General features: G+C 41.6%; 1 protein-coding gene across 2 annotated transcripts in view; it reads left to right on the top strand.

The window, feature by feature from the left end:
- The first annotated feature begins 1,484 nt into the window (after positions 1–1,484).
- Octbeta2R (Octopamine beta2 receptor) overlaps positions 1,485–6,836 on the top strand; it is a 414,326-nt gene continuing 408,974 nt past the window's right edge. The window contains exon 1 of one of the 2 annotated variants that reach the window (XM_065236333.1): positions 1,485–1,886. The gene's annotated coding sequence lies outside the window, so the exon portion shown is untranslated. Of the gene's footprint in view, positions 3,269–6,836 lie in introns of both variants that reach the window. The other variant, XM_065236331.1, reaches the window with a different exon arrangement.

Below are 6,836 nucleotides of genomic sequence, written 5' to 3'. Positions count from 1 at the left end.
ACCCAAAGACAAAACGTAATAGCGTTTGAGTGAGGCAAATTCATTTTATTGCGTCGTGCGAAAATTAAATATAAACTTTTCTCTTGATCGCCTACACACTGGAAGATCAATTCGAGCAGTTTGGGATGGTACAGTGTTGGTAGGGTATCAAGTAGCTTAAGCCGTGTGCAGTCCAAGAAGTATAATTAAAGGCAAAATGTTTATTAAATTCTAGTGGGTTGTAAAGTTATCGTTTCAAATTGCTGATTGCTTATTTTGCAAATTGAAAAATCATGCACAAACTTTTGAAAATCATATGTTTAAAGTCTGAAGAATGTTTTGGAATATGGTATACTTGCATGGGAAACATAGGGGCAAGATTTAATTTCGTTGCGCGCACATATTCACTGAAGGGAGAAATAGCACCCCAGATGCATGTTCTCTATGGGAGACAATGCCACTTTCCCTGAAAAATCAATTTATTCGAAATTGAATGGACTAAATTTTACACCATTACAATCACACCAATTTTTTCCCCCGATATTCACTTTCCTTCACCGGATTTTCGGGACGTTTCCTAGAAAAACCACCCAAATTTCAGAGTTAAAGGCTCAAAATGCCCAAACGGTGGCCTTAAGACAGTAATTGTCAGTTGAATTGTAACAAACCATACCATACCATACCATTGCAAAGTACAGGGCCGATTAAACAAACTCAAATCTGAGTCTCGTTCACTCAAATTCACGAAAACTTAGGTTACTCACAGACTGAGGAAATTTTCCTCGATTTTCCAGAAAAAATCTTCCCGAATATGAAGAAAATTTAGAAATGTTTCACTCAGCCCATTAGTATACTCCTTCCTCATATTGAGTAGATTTTTCAGGAAAAGCGATGACAATTCAGCTCAGTCTAGGAATAACCTACGTTTTACCGATTTCGAGTCATTAACCACTTATTTTTCAGTCGATATCCGCCGCCGTGTAGCTTCCGCCAATTCACCGAGTGAACCGTACTCCTGCACATAAAGCACAACGTCTGCTGTAAAGCACTCGCAGCTCCATTCCATTCCAACAGCCTACCATCCGTCCCCATCAAATCGTTACTGGCAGACAATCATGAATTCTCCCCCCACTCGACGGGACTGGACTTTTCCACCCAGCCGAGCCGCGTTCATTGTGGGTCGACTGAACCGCCGCCGCCACTCACCAGATAACAAGCAGCACAGCACAGGTGGCTGCAATGTGAGAATTGAGCAACAAAAATCCATACCAACTCGCTCTCAACTGCGCGCCCGCCCGGTCGATCGGTGTGGTGAGCTCAGTCTCTCCGCCGCTCTCTCTCACAGTGCTCTCGCTCCTCTCGTTCACACGGGCGGCGATAGTTTTGAGACAGACTAGCTTTGAGCTGGCTTGGCTGGCTGACTGGCTGAGTGGCTGATATCACATAGAACCATTCGTTCGGTTCGGTCGTTTCGCATTCGGTCAGAGCGTCGCGACGGCTACGACGTCGCATCTTCTTTTGCCTACGACCGACGGACGTGGTTGGTTGGTTGGTTGGGTGGATTGGTTTTTGCTCCTAGCTCAGCCCGAGATTGACGACGCTCTTGGTCCCAGTTCTATTCGGTCGGTACTCGCAGTCTGTCGCAACTCTGGTCTTTGGGTGGACGACTCTGGCGTCAGCACGTCTTACAGCAACGCGGACTCCTTGCAAATCTCGGTTCGGTTGACGGTCGGTGCGCGGTTTGTGCGTGGTAGGTCGGCGGTGTTTTGTGGTGCCGCGTCTCGCGAGGTTTGGGGGGGCTTTTCATATGCTCAATCAGCCCGGTTGTTGTGTGTACATACCGACGACATAAGAGATCTTGGTGCAGGTCCGTGGCAGGAGGAGGAACTTCCGGTTGGGAGCGAGAGGTTTGTGTTAGCTAGCGATGGGGCAGGCATTGATTGTAGCATAATTCTTTTGCTTTTTGGGGCCATCGATGCACAGTTTGTGGAAAATCGTCTACGGGCAGTCGAGCAAATAGTTTGGTGTGCGGTTGCAAGTGTTAGAAGGTGGAAATTGTCTACCACCCACCCAGTCATTCAGTCATTTGGCGGGTGGGCTCCAGCTGTGTGGCAGAAAAGAAAAGTGTTCGTTTGTGGTGGGAAAATGGTTCTAGGCAAGAAGCAGGTGCTAGAGATTGTGGTGAATATCCTTGAGTAGGACGAAAATAAGCAGCAAGAATGTGCGATTTCTGAGAAATTGCACGCGTTGCAAGTGGATGGTGCTTGCTGAGCTTGAAGAGCGTATGTTGATACCGTGCTGCTAATCTGCACGGAATCAACGATATGTTGACAAAAGGCCTGGAAGAAATTTTTCATCTCGACAAGCTTCCTCCGTGCTCAAGTTTGCGTAAAGGAAAGGAACGCGCGTTACTCGTAGTCCTACGGTTTAATTAAAAGCCACCGAACGAAGCAGGTCGAGGATTCATTTCCTCTTGTTGTACCCTTCCTGTACTCTTCAAAGTGCGCCGTGTTCCGCGCACCGGATGCGAGCTGGTGTGAAAAGAGATGGTAATCGGAAAGAGCTTGGCAGATGCCAAGACTTGAGATAGGGAAAAAAAAGGCGCACACCAGAGATGGCGGTAGCGACGATGGCGTCAAAATATGTCGTGCTTCTACCATCCAGGGTATGAAGGCCTTTGCCTCTAGGCCGTGTCCGCGCGATTCCTCGGAAGTGCGGGGCAAATTCGTAGAAGGAGGACACGAAAATAGCTCCATCGTGAGTGAATGTGTGTGTGTGCGCGTTTCTGTGTAAGCGTGAAAAAGTGAGAAACCTACTATTCAAGGAGAGTGAAATCCGTGTGAAGGTCGTTTCAAAAGTAATGTAGGTGATATTGTCGTGCGCCAAAACATACCACACAAAAAGTGAAAACAGAGAGAGAAAAACACAACAAGTGAGGGGTAACCAAAAGCTCGAATAAAGCGATAAAATTCGAACGTTGTGAGTTGCTTGAGCCGACGAAGAAGAAGCAACGAAACCATAACCAGCAAAAGCATAAAAATCTGAATTTATTTGGGTCTCCATATTGAAGCGAGGGCCCTGTTGTTTTGGGGTTTAAATTTTACTGCGGATTGCGGATTTTCGAACCGAAGAGGTTCTGCAGTGAAGTGGCAGCAGCAGTCACATAGAAGTGCCACATTTACGTTTCCATTAGGCTGTCGCAGCGGTTGGTGTGTGTGTGTGGGCAGTGCAGGTACAAAGAGCGCCTTTGTTTAAGGACAACTGCTTTGGGAGGAACTACAGAAAAAAAGTTAGTATGCAATTTGTATTTTATCAACTTATGTCACGATTGTGGTTTAGGTTGTCCGAATACTAAATATATGCTTAAATTTGATTATAAAAAGGCGCAAACTCTGTTGTTACTATCTGTTACTAAATGTTACTATCATATTTAATATAATATTCATTAGGGTTCATACAGTTGTCTTGATCAAATATTCAGAAGATTTCGTCTGAAACATATTTATGTTTTACAAAAAAATATATACATTTTTGTAGTGGTTAAAATTGAATACTTTAAATGTAGGAAGTTGTTTATATTTTATAAATCAAACGACCTGCTCTAAAGACTAAATTTTATATTTCAAACATATAGACTCAACACAGCAGCATAGTTTGAATATCACCTACTCTGTTTAGTTATAATACAAGCAATATTCAGCTTGTCAGTGATTTTGGATCACAGTCAGCGTCATTCACGCGTATTGAGTGCCACGAAGTGGGGGTTCGATTTCCGCTCCAGCCGGTGCAAATTTTGACTACCTGCAAATTTCCCTACTGGTCTACTGGGTGTGTTGTGTTGTCCGTTGTCTATTGTTAAATATACAGTCTGTGCAATCTCTGGCTGGAGACGGCGTCAATTGTCTTGTCAACGCTGATGACAATTTCATGGAGATTTTGTGAATAAAGGAAATACAATCCGGAAGAGAAATTACAGAAAATTCTTATGGTGAAATTCAATGAGAATACTGATACGGATCGTGAAAATAATTTCAATTGAATTCTGTCCAATGTTTCACATCTAAATCTCAATTTTAGATGCTCAAAAAATCTCACACTAGCGAATCAATCTTCGAAAAGTCTTCTTGCATTTCTCGCATATACTTGCATCGCGCATCATTTTTTTGCAGGAAATCTTCAGAATCGTCATCAATCTTCTTTCTATCGACTCACGTGCGAGCAACTAGCCACAGTACAATACAATCTTTTCTGCACCGTAGATAGAGTCGTCTCCCTTGGTTTCTATGGAGATTTATTTTAAGACATTTCAACAGAATTATGCCCAATTTCAGAGAAAACATGCAACACCATTTTGACAAAGCTGATGAAATTTGACATTTGACATTTTTCTCTATGAAAATCTGGGAAAAAAAATCATAATAATTTCCTTGGTACACTCTTCAGACTAACCGTCACGCTCTTCTCAGGCTCATCCGATAATTCGCTTTGATCTGCTTTGTAGGTAAAAATTGTTTTGAAATACTCTTCAGTATGTCCTAATTATTCAAGTTAATTGAGAAATACTGAAGAGGATCTCAAAACAATTTTTACCTACAAAGCTGTTTAAAGGGAATTACCGGATGAGTCTGAAAAGAGCTTGACGGTTTTCTGAAGAGTGTACCTAGGAAATTATTATGATTTTTTTTTCCAGAATTTCATAGAGAAAAATGGACACAAAATTGTGTAATTTTTTGGGAATTATTACCAGTTTGAGGGAATTGTGGAATTAGAGAGTGATTTATAAAAAATTACTAGAGGTAATGTTAAGAACTCTTATAATGTTACTGGAAAAGTTTGGATATTATCAAGATTATTTTAGAGGAATATAGAAAAGAAGTATGATGAAATTCCAGGATGATCAAATGGAACTAAAAAAGGGTGAAAATATCCTGTGAAGAGAGTTCCAAGTAAATTCAGACTTACAAAAAAATTCATGATCGGGGACCGAGGAAATTCCAGAATTTATAAACATTTATAGATCCTGAGACTTCCAAATATACCTTTCAGACTTTCATTATTCATTGGCATAAAATTATTCGTAATGGTCATGCGAATAGTGGAGTTATCCGTAGTTTAGGTAAACTGTGTGTGAATACCACGATGTTAGACTTTGATTCCCATTTCAGCCAGGTGAATTTTGCTTCAAAATAAAATTGCCTACTGGTTTACTGGGTGTTTACTCAGAGTAATATGAGAATTATTTAGAAGTATAAAATCTTTAAATTCTGGTATTGCATCAAATAGTAAGGACTATATCGATTATTATTAGTTGAAACAAATCCATCCCATCAAATTTTTTTGATTCTTGGCTTCTCATCCTTTTAAAAAAAGATATTTTCTGCAGTATTTTACCCACATTTGACTAAATTTTGGAAATGCTGCGTAATGAATATTTAAACTTTATGTGCACACTGTGTCAATACTTTTCAACTTTTGGATGTTTTCAGCAATGCTATCAAGTGATTTGCTTTATATAATTTATTTAAGCATGTTATTCATAACCATTCTAGTACAGGCCGGACTCGATTATCCGGAGGCTCGATCAACCGGAGGCTCGATTATCCGGGGCTCGATTATCCGGAGTCATTTTGACGTAGGACTACGTCTTTGATTTCTATATGGGGGTACACTTTGTGAAAACCGAAAATGGAACATGTAACAAATTAAGAAAGATTTTGAACGTTAATAACTCAGCTTCCCCTGGTCCAATTTCAATAATTTTATCACCAATCGATCAGAAATATGGCTACGCATTGATAACAATGCTTCCGAATGTTGATTTTCAACAAGAAACTATTGAAAAACTGGTAAATGTTTAGCATTGTCCAAAAGCGTCGAATTAACTAACAAATCCACCAATTACCTACATGCATATGCTGCTTCCCCAGCACAGTCGTCAGAGAGTAGTAAGTAGACGAAACAAGTCGAAGTGGCATTCGCCTCCGATCCTCGGGCGCGTGCGAATGGAGGATGGAATTGCGTAATATTTTACACACTCATCGCCATGTTCAGAACCAAACGCAAATTCTTCGAGATAACCACCATCCGTCGTCTGGCTCGCCGTGGCGGTGTCTGACGTATCTCCGGTTTGATTTACGAGGTGTGCTGAAGGTGTTTCTGAAAAATGAGGTCTGTGATGCTGTCACCTACACTAAACACGCCAAGCATAAGCGACCATGGATGTCATCTACGTTTTGAAGTGACAGAGACGCACTCTGTTTGGTTTCAGAGGTTAAATCATCACCAACATTGGAAACAAAACGGCTCTTTTCAGGGCCACCAAGCTTATTACAGTAAAGAGTAGGAATAGAGTTCATCTGCCTGTTTGTCCATATTCAGAACCACCAACCACACAAAATGCTCATGTAATCAAACTGGAAGCAGGGATACAAATTGTTTTGATCAACCTTGATCAACTTTGAATAGACACGGCCGGATATTTTCGATGGAAGAAGCAACAATCTAGCATCTAATTTGACGAAGACGGCAGGAAACATTTCTGGATCAACAATAGAATAGGGCCAATCAGCATTTGTAAACAAACCGTTCCAAAGCCTCACAAATCGAAGGCCGCTCACACAAACCAACACCAACATCTTGTATCTTGTTTTCCGTACTGAGCTCCAATGCTACCGACGCCAGGGAGGCAGCTCCCAGAGATGTTATGCCTTAGAACATGCCGATGGCACCGACTGAGATTGGACCCAGGCCTGTTGGGGTGAGAGGTAATCACGCTAACCACCGGCGCCGATATCTATCACGGCGAATGAGAACGACCCAAATTTGAGTTTAGTTATCTCAGAAATAAGTGCAGGAAC

Source organism: Ochlerotatus camptorhynchus, unplaced genomic scaffold (assembly GCF_037179485.1).
Source record: "Ochlerotatus camptorhynchus isolate MF236.1 unplaced genomic scaffold, CSIRO-AGI_Acam_v1.1 ptg000547l, whole genome shotgun sequence".
Taxonomy (NCBI): domain Eukaryota; kingdom Metazoa; phylum Arthropoda; class Insecta; order Diptera; family Culicidae; genus Ochlerotatus; species Ochlerotatus camptorhynchus.
This window is presented reverse-complemented; position numbering and strand designations above follow the sequence as displayed.